General features: G+C 35.9%; 1 long non-coding RNA gene across 2 annotated transcripts in view; it reads left to right on the top strand.

The window, feature by feature from the left end:
• LOC145279780 (uncharacterized) overlaps positions 1-15,875 on the top strand; it is a 357,881-nt gene extending 342,006 nt beyond the window's left edge. For both annotated transcript variants that reach the window (XR_013868447.1, XR_013868448.1), the window contains one exon: positions 14,857-15,875. This is a non-coding gene — a long non-coding RNA (uncharacterized LOC145279780). The remainder of the gene's footprint in view (positions 1-14,856) is intronic.
• Positions 15,876-16,109: the final 234 nt, after the last annotated feature.

Below are 16,109 nucleotides of genomic sequence, written 5' to 3'. Positions count from 1 at the left end.
AGAACATCCTTACCTTTTGCAAACAGCTATTACTGAAAAACTTATAATTAGTATGTGCCAATCAATCTTCTGGAAAATATATGTCCGATTGTGGGATGTATTAGATTATAATCTTGGCAAATTATTTATTTTTAGAAATTCTCAATGGACTTTTGTCTAATTTCCTAGGTTGCATCAAATGCCACAGAGTAAGGCAGTGGTTTTCTTTTCTTAAAAAATTAGAAAAAATGTTTTTATTTTCTAATTTAGAAATAGCAGGTTTATCTATTCTCTTTATTGAATATATTTTATAATACAGAATTTTATAATCAATTTGAATAGTGGATACATTTGATTTGTTTTTGTTTTATTTTTTTTTTAATTACTTTTAGATGGCAGTTAGGTCTTGTATGGCTAAGAACTGAAACAGTCTTCTGTATATGTTCTGTATATTGCTTGACCACTCTGTTTCAATAGCATAATTGATCGTATATTGAGAAGGATAAAATATTTTACGTATTAGTCTGTTAATGTAGTTTCTATAAATTACCTAAAATTAATAGAAATGTAGTAACTTTGTAAGCATATTAAAATAGTTAACTAAGAACTGATATAACGTTTTGACTTCGTTTGGATTATAAGAAACACTCGTCTAGCTGTAAACACTATCAATAATTTCCCCCACTCTTTATCTGTGCCTAAACCTAAACATAGATTCCATGAACAAAGCTTCTTTCTTAGAACTGCACGCCTGTGGAATTGTCTTCCGTTTTCCTGCTTTCCGGCTGACTACAATATGGTTGTTTTCAAGTCTAAGGTAAATAAGTTCTTGATGAGCCGTTTCATATAAGTTATTAAATTTACCAAATTTTCATTACTAATGATTACTATATTGACCAACTTCTACTGTACACTCTTTAACCCTTATCCTTGAGTGGCCTCTGGGCCTTGATAATGTGGTGATGCCTTTGTAAAAAAAAAAAAAAAAAAAAAAAAAAAACAATTCATTCAAACTATTTAATGAATTGAAATTGCTATTTTACACATACGTGTTGGGAATTTTTTTTCTCAAGAGTATTATCGTATAAGTGAATATAATAGATCGATCTGGATATGAATAAAGTTGCCCATAGCTTGAATTAGTAATTTTATTTAAGATGGTGAGTTTAATTTTAACTAGGTACTATGTAAAAAATTAAAACAATTATAAAACATACACATTTGTATTTTCATATTTTAAGAGGTTTTAAAAACAAGCCTCTCACGATAACATGAAAATAAAATCAAACGTCAATAACATTACATGAGATATTATATAGAGTTATTCATATTCAAAGCACTAAGAATTATTTTCATTTTTATTCCTCGTATATTATTCTCATTATAATTTTCATTTTTTGTAAATTTTTACACATGCGTTTTTTGCCATTAATGATTTTCGTCTTCCTCCTAACGTTCTCTCAATGTATCTGTCCATTAATGTTTTATTATATGTTTCTTCTTTGATTCTTAATCTGTTTTATCATTTTGTCATTACTGCCATATTTTTCTATATTAACTTAATTAGAATTGTTCATTTTTTTATAATCTATAGTCTAATTCTTTTTTTAATATATAGTCTAATTATTTTTCTCCTTACATTTACTTTTCTTTCTAACTTAATGCCTCTGATTAATACTTTCTCTTTTTGAAAAACATTCTAATGCACTTTCTTCATATGTTGTACGAAATATAACTTCCAGGCATATATCCCACTGTTCATGTAGATATCTCTGATGACTCCAGTACAGATAAAGACTAATATTTGCATCCATTTGAAGGCTATGCATTCTCTTTTGATAAATAGGAGTGGGCATAAGAAAAAATTCAGCCCTTAATTCTTTAGATTTTTTTGCAGTTATTTTGTATTTACTGATTCATTTGTCAGTTCAAAGAAACATTGACTTTGCTGGTCTTTATTTTATGTCAGATCATTAAGGTACTATCATTATTCATGACATTAGAAAAAATCTGTACAAATGAAATATTTGCATATTTTTATTATATGATTTTTGGTGTTAGAGGTACTTAAGCTTTTATGCATTTTTGTTCTCATAGCATTTATATGCTAGTTAACATGTCGCAGAATAGATCTTGTAATTGTATTATTAAATTTACTTATATATATATTACTAGCAGGACTCACTAACTGGCGTTGCCCGGTGGAAGCACGCCTCTTTCTTTCTCCTAGAAAAATTTAAAGTATGGTTGTTGTTGTTGTTGTTGTTGTTACCCAACAACCAGCCTCCTCATGTTAAAGGTTTTTGGAATTGACACTCTCAATCTTCTCATGTTAAGAATGGCTTTCAGAATGGTCACCAGCAACATTCCCATGTTAAGAACGGCTTTCAGAATAGACACCTTATTTTAATAGTGTGGATGATTGTCAAAATATTTGCTACGAATTTAAACCTTGATAGTCTCTGTCAGGATCCCTGCGTGCAAATACTATGAACCAACAAAGAAGTTAGGGGGTGGCAGTGTCGGTCGGATATAATTAGATTTGATCCTCGCCCATGCGTACTAATCTGGTGGCCAGTGATATAAAGTGCATAATACAGGCTTTATATAGGGAAAACTACTTATATCCGGCAAATATAAATCAGATTTTCTTAATCAGCATAGCGTAAAACCTATAAAAAGTAGTAATTTTTAAGGAAAGTGCATAGGTGCATTTAAGGTAAAAAATTCCCCAATCCCCAAAATGCTCTATAATCATTCAGTCCCGTCCTCATAAAAACAGTAAAGTACTGTTGTTGTTGCTGCTGCCACCCAACCCCTAAGCTCCTCATGGTAAGAACAGCTTTCGAAACGGACACCTCCAACTTCTTCATATGAAGAACAGCTTTTGGAACGGACTCCCAACCTCCTCTGGTCACCTGCAATATTCCCATATTGAGTGGCTCTTGGAATAGAGAGTGGGAAGAGACGTCCAAATTTTCATGTCATAATGTAGGATGCTGAAACCAAACATTAAAAAAAGAAACTTCGTCTCGCTTACTAAGATTCGTTCATTTAGTCATATCATAATTTTGGATGCATTAAAGAAAGGAAGTGCGACTTGTTTACTAAGATTCATGTCATAATTTTGGACGCTAAACCACACATTAAAAAAAGGAAGTTCGTCTTGTTTACTGATTCGTTCATTTAGTCATGTTATAATTTTGAACGCTAAAAACAAACATTAAAGTTCGTCTATTACTAACATTCGTTCATTTAGTCATATAATTTTGGACGCTAAAAACTAACATTGAAAAAGGAAGTCCGTCTTGTTTAGTAAGATTCATTTAGTCATGCCATAATTTTGGACACTAAAAACAGACATTAGAAAAGGAAGTCCGTTTTGTTTACTAGATTCGTTCATTTAGTCATGTTATAATTTTGGACGCTAAACAAACATTAAAAAAGCAAGTTTCTTTACTGAGATTCATTCATTTAGTCATGTAATAAATTTGGACACAAAAAAAATTAAACAAAGTAAGTCCATCTTGTTTACTAAGATTCGTTCATTTTGTCATGAAATAATTTAGGACGCTGGAAATAAACATTATAAAAAAAGCTTGTCTTGTTTACTGATTTGTTCTTATAATCTAGGACGCTCACAACGCTAAAACTAATGAACGAACAGTATTTTCAGTAAATGAAAACATTTAAGAAAGAATATTCGGCGACTTATTTCTAAAGCTTCATTACAAATAATTTTTGGTAAGGAAAAAGTAAATGTTACAATAAGGTAATATAAACATTCGTTGTTAACCTCTCAGAAATGCGATGATAGAAAAGTATATTTTTTCCAACAATATGCGACGATATTGTGTGTGTGTAGCTAAATGTGAGGGTGTAACTACGAAAAGTTATGATTATGAAACTTCTAGAATATTTTTATTTGGTTTAATATTCAGAAAAAACTGTTGATTCATGTAGAGGTAGAGCTATGTTGGTGAAGATGTGAAGTGTTCGTTTTTTAGTATGAATTTTTAATCCGGTATAACAGATTTTTATGTTTTCAGCCAATGAGAATACCCAGAATGTAAGTAGGGAGTAATCATTATTTTCAAATAGGGAAGTGTAATAGTAGTTGTATGTCTATCAGTGTATGATGCAGTTTATAAGAGTGTCATGGCAATATATTTATATTATGTATATTTTTACCCAGTCTTCACTGGGGTGGTTGGAGTACTTTTGGAGTAGAGGGAAAAATACGAACCATTTCGTCTAAATATAATGCTGGTCGTGATGGTGGCACTCGTAGGATGTAATGTAAGATTTTATTATAATGAATAAATGTCTGTAACTGCGTAACTAAGTTACATAAGTGTTGGGTAATAGTTTGGATATAAAATAACTGTATGTGGTATCTGTTATTGCAAACCTACGGTAATTTGGTCCAGAGGGGAGTTTCTGCAATCAAAATATTATATACAGGATTAATATTTCATTATTTTATTTTATTTTTTTATCTACAAGTATAAATAATAACAATATTGTTCTACATTTTATCATTGGGAAAGTGGTATTTTCCACTGGAAAGCCATGTATTTTACGGCTGCCCTATTTTTAAATCTTAGAAACTACATAGTAAGCAGCTGAGGATCCCTGTTTTCTACAAAAAATTTTAGTTAAGGTTTTCTTTTTTACATCCTCATATAGTTGAATTCTCTTTTATAATTGTAGACTTTTGAGAAGTCGGCTTATGCAAGTGCTAAGTCTATTTCTATTTAAAATTTTAGTTAAGTTTTTTTTTTTCATCCTAATATAGTTGATTGAAATTGTAAACTTTTTAGAAGTCAGATTATGTAGGTGCTAAGTCTGCATTACACATCAGGGCATCTGATTCACACAATAGAGAAATTCAAGAACCAATGTTCGTATTAAAAAAAATAAAAAAGGGTCTTTTTCATTTTTCTTCTAAATACGAACACTGGTTCTTGAATTTCTCTATTGTGTAAATCATGCATATCTATATATTCCAGCTTGTTTGAGAAGGCCCGTTCTTGTTTTTTTTTTTTTTTTTTTTCCATAGGCTTCACCACTTATCAAGGCCAAGATACCACTCGAGGATAAGAGGTAACAGTGTACAGTAGTCAACTGGATAATATAGTAATCGTTAGTAATTGAAATTCAGTAAATTTGTTAATTTCAGTAGAACGGTTCATCAAGAACTTTTTTACGTTGGACTTGAAGACAATCAGATTGTAGTCAGCTGTGAAGCAGGAAAACAGAAGACAGTTCTACAGACATGTAATTCTAAGAAAGAAGCTTTTTTCATGGAATCTACGTTTAGGTTTAGGCACAGATAAAGAGTGGGAGGAATTATTGATAGTGTTTTCAGCTAGACAAGTGTTTCTTGTGAAAGTTTGGTGAGAGAGGACAATAGATTGAAGCTCAGTCGAGCACTTGCCATGAAAATAACGATAAAGCAGAAACAAACTCGCAACATCTCTTCTGTGAAATAGAGGTTGCAGGCAAGAGAAAAGGACATCTCCTACGAGGCTACAAAGTCTTTTTTGAACTCTATCAAGGTAGGACAAGTCCTTTCTAGCAGCTTCTACCCAGATGTGGCAACAGTACTCAATCCTTGGACATACCTGGCTCTTATATAGATAGTGAATTGCATCAGCAGTGAGATATCTAATGGATCGATAGAAGGATCCCACCATTTTTCCAGCGGCCTTGGCAACACATTTGATGTACGTGTTCCATTTCAGATCAAGAGTAAAGGTCAAGCCCAGAAGCTTGTCAAAACATGAGGCCTCCCCAAGACGAGAGCCATTCATTTCAATTTATGCCAGATGAGGATCACAGCATTGATGATGTAAAGATAAAAGCTTGGTTTTAGATGCATTAAAAGTAACCAGCCACTCCTTTCACTATCATAACACGTGCTCAAATTCAGAGGAGAGAGAATCGGAGAGAATTTGGTCTTTTACTGTCTTAGATTTGCTACCATAGATGGTAGTGTCATCAGCATAAATGTCTACGAATGATGTAAGGATGTGATTTGGAAGATCATTAATGTAGATCAAGAAGAGTTGGACCCAGGATGAACCCCTGAGCGACTCCAGCATTAATATTGTGAGCTCCTGATTTCTGCCCATCAACTACTACTCTTATGAACCTATCAGAAAGAACTGATTTAATAACTGAGTAGACATTTCCATCTATGTCAAGAGCAATTGCTTTAGAAAATTGTCTCCATTGAGAGATTTGCTAATCCTATGAGATATAACTGTAAGCACATCTGCTGTAGATCTAGCAGAAATGAAACCATATTGTGTGTCACTAAGAGGGTTATTTTTGCTGAGATGGTTGATTACTTCTCTATTTAACACAGATTCCAGCAACTTACTCATGACGCACAGTAGACTTAATAGCCTATACTGAGAGGGAGATGAGCAATCACCTGAATTCTTAAATACAGGGCATACTGATGAGATTTTCCAGGGTGATGGGAAGCAATTCTCCTTAAGACAACGTTTATAAAGGTTTTGTAACTATGGGCGCTAGTTCTGGTTGATGTTTTTTGAGTACTATAATAGGAATACCGTCAGGGCCAGTTGCTTTACTGGAATCAAGGTAGTTGATTTGCTTGGCAACATCATGTACAGATATTTGTATATCACATAGCATGTTTTCTGATACAGGAGGAAATATTGGGGGTTGGCGGCCTTGGTTGCAAAGGGTAGAATTAGCTGCAAAGTTCTTGTCAAAGAGTTTGACTTTGTCTGATGCTGACGAGATTACCTCAGGTGAATTGATGATAGTTGGTATAGAGCATGCACTTCTGTTCAGGATCCTGTTTGCTATTTGCCAAAACTGGTGGGAACCAAGCCAATGCTCAGCTACTTTGGACTTGTTGGGCTAAGCATGCAACTCTCTTGCGTTCTTTATTACTTTCTTACAATGGTTTCTGGCAGTCTTGAAAGCGGCTTTAGTCTCAATACATCTATTACTTTGGAAGCAATGGAAAAAGTGATTTCTGTGCACAATAGCAGCAACACATTCTGAAAAGAACCATTGTTGGCTGTTAGGTTTTTGCTGGAACTTTTCGAGGGTATGAAACGGTCTATACCTACAATAACCGTTCCATCAGGTCTGATATTATTTTTGTTTCTTTTTTTAACATGGAACACAGAGGTAAATCTGATATAAATGTACGAAAGCTATCCCAGTCAGCCAAAGTGTATCCATATACTGTACGATGGAGAGGTACGTCTGAGAACTTATTACATTTCATTTTTATCTTAATTGATACAACAGAGTGGTCGGAAGATCCAAGTGCAGACAGAACGGAAACTGAACATAGTTTAGGGCAAGTTGTGAGAAAAAGGTCTAGGAGACTCGCATACTGGCCGTCAGTGTCTTTCTTTTAACCAGTATATATTTTTTGCTTTGCACTGAGTTTTCACACTAATGATTTTCTACAGAAACTACCCACACACTCTGTCTCTCTCTCCCTCCCTCCCTCCCCCCTCTCTCTCTCTCTCTCTCTCTTACATATATATAAAACAATAACAGTTTAGCTACATTCCAATATGTATTTTTCTTAGTAAACAGCTTTTCCAGCATATTAAAATGTCGGTACATTTCTAACTGATCTGTTGCATTATGCAGAAACAATCGTCTTTTTCATGTCAATATCGAATCTTCTCGTGCATATACTCATCAGAAAAACATAAATTTTTGCTTAGAAAGAAAAAAAATACATGACTTTATAATGCCAGAAAGTGAGGAGTTGCTTCAGTTGTATTTTATTTTCTCAGTACTGCCTGAATTTCTTAAAGCATTATTTAAGAAAGTAGAGTTTTGATCTAAAGTGTTTTATCAGGGGAGAGTTTAGATATTCTTCTTGAGACAGAAAGTACTATAAATTTTATAATTGAATTTGGGGGATTTGAAAATTTGTGAATATAGAGAAGTGTTCAGTTGGGCTTTTAGTAGGGGCTGTAAGATTCAGAGTTAAGGTTTAGTGAGATACCTAAGAAGTTAAAGGTTTTCTTATCCGGTTCAATAGGTATAGAAAATCCGAAATTATAAAAGAAGACATGAAGTTTCTTCATAGTTTTGTTATATTCTTTTGGTCTAGTCCTGGTTGTAAGTACAGCATCATCTCTATAAAGACCCTCTTGGATAGACTTAAATTCAAGCTTAAGTTTCTTCAATAGAAAAAGTCCCACTATGTCTGTTACTTGAGCCGACTTGAGGCACCCATAATGATTTCAGAACTGTTATGAATATCTTTTCTTGTCTAATGCTTATTAAATTGTATCAAGGAACGCCTAGCTAGCAGACTCAGCTTAATTTTTAGTTTAAAGAGGTCAGAATTTCTTTTTGCAAAGATTAGGTCTTTATTTAAGAGGATTGGAGATATTGACTGGTAATAATTATTAATGCAAAATGTTATAAAGCTCAGTCTCTGCTCATCCTTAAAGTTCAGGAACCAATTGCTTACTGAGTCAGAGTATTACCAGAAATAGAGACTTTTTTTTTAATCGCTATCCTATGCCACGTTTGTTCAATATTTAAAGTCTGCTTTGACCACTGCATGGGTGTCAGAATGATCGACTGACATTCTTTGCATTCTTTGACGACAGTTCTCACAGCAGTCTTGGAAACCCCAGGGTTAACTCGCTTCACAAAGTAGAGTGTCCACTTCACACCAGGATGACCGCTTTGTTGGTGAACAATTTTGATCTGGTCCAACCAGACTGAGTTCACAGATGCAGTACAGACATATTGCACAGGTTCAGTGTTCCTCTTAATCGCATCAAGCCACTGCTGAGGCACTCTCGTCAATTGATTTGTCTTGTTTTGGCTAGATTTGACCAAGACTACATGCAACAACAGTTCATATTCCTTCACCAGTTTCATTATTGTATCAAGACGTCGTCAGATGAGTATCTCACTTGTAGCTTTAGTCCATATCCTGACTCTGCTTATAAGGGTATTCAGGACCCATTTATGGACACATGCAGAATCGGTGAATAAGTGCAAAGTGGTCATCTTCCAGAGGATTACCAAGTTCATTTCTTTAATGATGGCATCGAGTTTTGGTAGGTTTATATGTTGAGAGTCCTTTTCTGAATGTAACCAGCATGCATTCTCTATCACAGTCCCATTATATATCAATGACACACCAGTAGCAAGAGAGCTTGCATCGACCCAAATGTCAAGAGCATAGCCTTTGACACACTATTTGCCTTGTGCTGGTTCTTCTTTGTGGAGTCTGGTGAGAACCTCCTTGATCATGGTGTTGAGAGGGGCATCATTTACTTTGTCGTCCTACACTGTAGTGACGTCAGATTTTCGCCTTTTGATATATGCCACAGCAACACAAAGTCAACTACCCACAAGAAGGTGTCCAACCAACTTGCCACAAAGTGAAAATATATTTCGTTGCATGATGATATGAGGTATTTCTGGGATCTTGTTCCCTCTTCGCCAACGCAGAGTATTATCCTCTCCCCAGACCTGCAAACCAAGCACTCGTGCACCATCCTGCAGTTTCTCTGGTTTCTTGCTGAGAAGTCTGTGGAGATGCTCCTTCACATGTGCTGCAGGCACAACACTTTTGTCTACATATACATCGTCAATATAAGCAGATGTTGCTTGCTGTATACTCTTGTCCTTCGTCAGGATAGCATCAACAATGGTTTGCATCATAGATGGTGCCACATTGAGTCCAAACCTCATGCGAATCAAGCAATACCTCTGTCCTTTGATCATTACTGTTTGATATTGCCACAGTGATTTGTGCACACTTACTTGAAGGTATGCCTTGCGAAGGTTCAACATCGATATGTTTGATCCCGCCTGCCCCCATTCTCTCAATTTTTTGGTGTATATGTCTGCATGGGCAGTAAATGGGTCTACATGTTTATTCAACTCCCAATAGTCAAGCACCGGTTTCACCTTTTGTTTGTTCTGCTTAATGATCACTATTAGTGGGATCAGGCGCTTTAGGGACCCCAATTCCTTCTCTGGGTATGGAACCAACCATCTATTATAAATCCAGGCCTGTAGCTCAGCATCATAGTCTCCATGGGCTTTCACAGGGATGTTATACTCTGGCACTCGATTGTATAATTTTTGTGATGGCTGATCACCGGATCACTTCCATGACACGGTCCAGGTTTTGGTGTGTTGGTCGAATTCTGCGTGAAAGTCCAGTTGTTCCAGCTGAATGGTCGCAGCCAAAACAAAAGCTGTCCCAACAAAATGTGCCTTGTCTCCCTTATAAATATGCACACCGCCAAATTTCTTGATGTCGTCCATCCCCAGAAGGAGGTCAAACACCAATGGTTTGCTGTCCACCACCAGTACGTCAGTCTTTAGAGGATTCCTGTTCGCTAATCATAATATTATGCTAACAACACCATGAGTTAACAGACACTTCCATCGTGCCGTCAGAATTGTGATATTCTTCCATATTTTGAGTTGACATAACAACCCACTTACAACCGATGATGAGCAGCTAGAATCCACCGCACTGTAACAGCATCCTGCTGGTCAGGGGTTGAAGGGTAGTCCACAGGTACATGAGGAAGAATTTTGCATCTCCAGATTGCTGCAGCAACGGGTTCCTCCACTTCTGCCTCTTCCATCATAAGAGCCCAGGCACTTGCAAGAATCTGCTCCAGGGTCATCTGTTCCATTCTGGAAGATCCCCACAACTGTTGCCTAACAGAACTGGGGAGTCCTGACACGAAAGCACAACTGAGTCATCAATTAGAGGGGTTTTCTTCTATTAACCATGCAAGATCCTGCAGGTCACTCAGGTATTCATTGACAGTTTCCCCAGGGTGCAAATGAAGGGAGACAAACTTGTCATATGCAAAAAAGGGTCCGGCGCAAAAGGCATCAGGAGGGCCTGTTTTACTTGCTTGAAATCCGCCCTTTGGTCATGGGTTAATCTCTGGTATACAGACAGCGTGCCACCTCTTAGCCTGAGTGGTAAAACATGCTCAACATTGTAAACCCCACACATTTCACACACCAGTTCCACCTGTTCTAATTATTCGGACACTGTGTGATCAGTTGAGATGCCATGAAATTCAGGGATAAGACAGATATCAAATGCTTTGCCTGCCATTTGTAAGCCTAAATAGCTTGAAAACTGCAGGGTCCTTCAAACTCACTTTCTTTCTCACTTTGAGCAGAAACTTTCTTTAGGAAGGGACTTTTCTCTCCTCTCACCATTTTCTCTGCTTGAGCAAAAGCACAGTCGCCTATCTGTCTGAGTTCGGTCTTTTATTCCTCTCCAATCTCTGGAATTCTTGCGGTTAGTCTTACCCTCTTTTCCATAAAACTAACCACGCCTACCGATTCTTCTTCCTCTTCTTCCTCTTCCAGCCCCTGTGTATTGACAGCAAAAAGAACAAACCTTCTGTGTTTTGGAGGTGAGTGCATTAGAAGAATTACTATTACAACCTATAAAGTTGAGTTTTTATTTTCGACATTGATATTAAAAAGCCTACTTTTTCTATTTAGAAATTATTTAAAAAAACAAACATTAATTTCGAGCACGCCCTTGTCATATCAAAGAATCTACTTTTGATTTTATATGCCTGACATTATTGGTTGTGCGGTGATAATAGCATGAATTCAAGTTTAAAGTATCACTGTGAAATTGTGCTTTAAACAGAAATATTTATTTCGAACACGCCCCTGTCATATCAAAGAACCTACTGTCAATTTTATATGTCGGACCTTTCGGTTTGTGTGATAATAAAACTTTTCAAATACACTTGTGATGTTAGGCTGTATAAAATGTTAACTTTGGTCAAAATTGCTTGTTCCTTCTTTCATCGGATTATTTCGATTATAGATTATTGATACTTATTGAAGACAATCATAAAATGGAAAAAACGAACCAACCGTTTTCAAATCCATAAGAAACCTACACACACACACACACACACACACACACACACACACACACACACACACACACACACACACACACACACAGAAAAGTTATTTTTATATAACACCAGATAGACGGATTCAAAAATGAGTTAAACTCCAATAATAAATTTAACATATCTTTGCTGATGATAGCAAATTGGTGAACATAAACGAGAGTAATAACAGAAAATAACATGTATCCAATACTTATGTATGTCGCTATATATATATATATATGATGATTGCGATGTCTTTCAGACGAGTGCCACTCCCTCAGTCACTGAACGTCCATGTACCCAAAGATGACTCTTCAGTCCTGCTAGCGACTTGCACACCCTCAAACAAACATGACACTGATGACGGTCATTGGTTTGAGTGAAACCAATGGCAATGGACTTGTATCATCGCATGGTTTCATGTGATTAATGAAACCTGCCTTGGACAACAAAGCCCAGTCACACACCTCACAGATCCAGAGATCCCCATGATTGGGTGGCAAGATTTGGTGTTTCCTACATGTTCTCTTGAGCTTCACTCAGTCTATCTTGGCCGCTTCAAAGTGCTCTGTTCCTCTGTATATCATTGTTCTACAATTCTTGCAATCAGATGCTAGGGACTCCCAATCATCAACAGGAATATGAAAGTTCACAAAACTCTCCTTGATGCTATCACAAAAACGTTTTTGTGTTGGGGGCTTTTGCCAAGAAAGAGCTCACCATAAAACAACTGTTTCGGGAGTCGATAGTTATCAAGCCAGACAAGATAACCCACCCTACGCATCTGGTCCTTAATAATAATAGTAGCAATACTGGTGGTTTGGCCTTATTTAAGATGTATCAGAGACGAAACTGTCCCACTTTAAACGATGTGTCTAAGGCAGTGCTGATGAAATCTTTCGAGCTGTTCCATGTGTGACTGGTAAAGGGTCCATATTTCAGTGGCATAGAGTCGGAATGGCAATATGCATGTTTGATATACTGACATTTTAGTTGTCAGAGTTAGATCATGGGCAGGAGCTGCCAGAGGCAGTTTATCCTACCTTGACAGAATGCAAAATAGACTTTGTAGCCGAGTGGGGGATGCCCTTTTCTCTTCCCTGCAACATCTCTTTTTCACAAAAGAGATGTTGCGAGCCTGTCTCTGCTTTATCGTTATTTTTATGGCAAGTGCTCATCTGAGCTCCAATCTATGGTCCCCCCCCTATCCTGACTTTCATGAAAAACACTCGCCTAGCTTAAACAACTATCAATAATTTCCCCACCCTTTATTTGTGCCTAAACCTAAATGTAGATTCCATGAACAAAGCTTCTTTCTTAGAACTGCACGCCTGTAGAACTCTGTTCTGTTTTACTGCTTTCCAAGTGACTACAATATGATTGTCTTCAAGTCCAACGTGAACAAATTCTTGATGAGCCATCCCTTAAGTATTACAATTTACCAAATTTCCACAACTAAATATGACTACAAAATGTTCCCCTTAAGTGCTGTACACTCATTAACCCTTATCCTCAAGTTGCTTCCGGGCCTTGAAAAGTAGTGACTCCTTTGTAAAAAAAAAAAAAAGAAAAGATAAAACTCTATCTTGTAACCTTCTAAACGCGTCTAATGCCTTGCTGATTCTCTGTCTTATTTCTGCATCAAGAGTGCCATCATCTGATAATATACTACCAAGGTCGACAAAATTTTTTATGACTTCAAGGTGTTTTCCATAGACGAATATATGAGGTTCAGCATACAGATCACCAGGAGTGGGAGCAAACATGACCTTAATCTTCTTAATGCTAACTGTCAGTCCAAAGCAGGTAGTAGCATTCGTGCAGACATCCATCACCAATTTCATATCTACTGGGGAATGTGTCACCAGATCAGCATCATCGGCATACAACAGCTCCCTAACAAACCCATCATTAACAAGTGTTTGGCTTGGAATCTTCTGAACTTGAACACCTTTCAAGTCGTTCAGAATCTAATATACACACCCATATCACAATCATGGAAACCATACCTGATCACAGCAGTCAGATAGAGTGAAAATGTTAGTGCAGGTATATCACCTGGCTTCACTCAATTATCAATGGGGAATTCTTCCGATAGCAGACAACTGAAGTTGATGCAACCTTTCATACTATGATGAAATTGCTTGAATTTTTCTGTAAAAGCAGATGTATAGCCAATTTCCAGAGAGTCTCAAGGTTGACTGTGTCAAACGCCTTATGTTAAGTCTACAAACACTTGGCAAAAAGATATATATATATATATATATATATATATATATATATACAGCGACAGACAAGTATTGGAGACATGTTATTTTCTGCTATTATTTTCGTTTATGTTCACCATTTTGCCATCATCAGAAAAAGCAAGACTGCATACACACACACATATATATATATATATATATATATATATATATATATATGAATATAATTTTGCTTACTACGTCTCCTCTGATGATATGAGCCATTCACTGAATGGAATAAAGAAAAAAGTGTCTATTTTTTTTTATTTGTATTCCTTATTGAAAAATAAGTTTGTTATAAATTTTTATTTACAGAATTCAAATCCAATTTTCTTATATTATTGTTCTTCTATCTTGAATATTGAACATTTTCATCTGGTTGGGATTGTCTTATAAATATTAAGACTAATATTTATACGTGTTTTAAGTTTGCAAAATTATTCAATTTGTAAACTGAAATTAACTTTGTCTTGATATGTATGTAAATATATACATGTATGTGTATATATATATATATGTGTGTGTGTGTAGGTATTATGTGTATAGAAATATATACGTCATTCAATAAATAAACTGATTTTTTTTTGTATAAGGACTTCTAATAGCGATTTAAGTTTACATTTTTAAAATTCTTTTTGTTTCACTTCTTATTAACATGGATTTTTTTTTTTTTTTTTTTTTTTTTGCAGATTCAAGGAAAACTTTAAGATTAACAAAGATGGCTCCAGGATTAAACAGCAGTTAGTTATCAAGGTTTTGCTTGCTGAAGGGTGGAAGCCAATTGAAATTCATAGTATAATGTCAACTGTGTATGGTGTCACATGTTTTAGCTGAAAAAAAAATGTCTACAAATGGGGTAAATTGTTTAAAGAAGGACAAAGCAATGTTGAGGGTAAAGACCTGTCTGGGAGGCTTAGGGAAGTGAGGTCTCCTGAGGTGATCGAATCTATCAATGACCTCATTCAGTCTGACAGTAGAAGAACAGTTGATCATTGCAAGGATTTTTTTTAGGTTATTTGTTGGGACAGCACACAAAATTGTCCATGATGACCTTAGCTACTCGAAGATCAACTGCCGGTAGGTGCCAAAGATGCTTACTGCAGAGAACAAATAGAAGAGAGTTAAGATGTTCTAGCAGTGCCTCTCTCACTATGAGAAGAATGGTGATGAGTTTCTGAAGAAGATGGTAATATGCGATGAGACATGGGTTTTTCACTATGAACCTGTGTCCAAATGGCAGTCCTGGAGTGGAAGCATGTGGGCTCTACACTGAAGAAGAAGTTCAAGTCCCAGCAGTGCACAAAGAAGGTGATGCTCACAGTTTTTTTTTTTGGATATGCAAGGCCCAATTACCATTTCATTATTTGAGAAAGGAATTACTGTGAACAGTGCCAACTACTGTGAACTGCTGAGGTAGATCAAGAAAGACATAAAGAACAAATACAGGGGTCATCAGTTAGACGGTCTGGGTCTATGCATATATGTATAAATATATATGCATATATATACACCCAGTCCCTCCATTCCCGTTGGACAGCAAAGCAGACTTTTCAATGACATTCATACTTAAATGTTTATTTTATTTTAACTCAGTCAATTAGTTCTTATTAATTTTTTTGTTATTTTTGTTCAACAAGTCTTTCGATCCATTGAGTGTTGTATATAAATTTTAGTAGATTAAACCTTCTAATGTAATAAAAGTATTCTATGTATAAATCCTGGTTGTTCATGCATTTTGTCATTTTTGCCATCCGTGTGCCTCACTTGGATACATTATAAGGATAATTGATCTTGGACCAGACAACATGTCATAAAGGCCGTAACTCTTACAGCCAACACATCTTTTTATATTTCTTCTATTATTCATGTGTTGTGAGCAACATATGGAGGAAATGCCAATCAGTATAGTCGTAAATTCTGCACTGCGGCCCATGCCTAAACA

Source organism: Euprymna scolopes, chromosome 7, assembly GCF_053919585.1.
Source record: "Euprymna scolopes isolate OS-2025 chromosome 7, ASM5391958v1, whole genome shotgun sequence".
Taxonomy (NCBI): Eukaryota; Metazoa; Mollusca; class Cephalopoda; order Sepiida; family Sepiolidae; genus Euprymna; species Euprymna scolopes.
The sequence above is the reverse complement of the archived record's forward strand: the minus strand, read 5'-3'. Positions and strand labels throughout refer to the sequence as shown.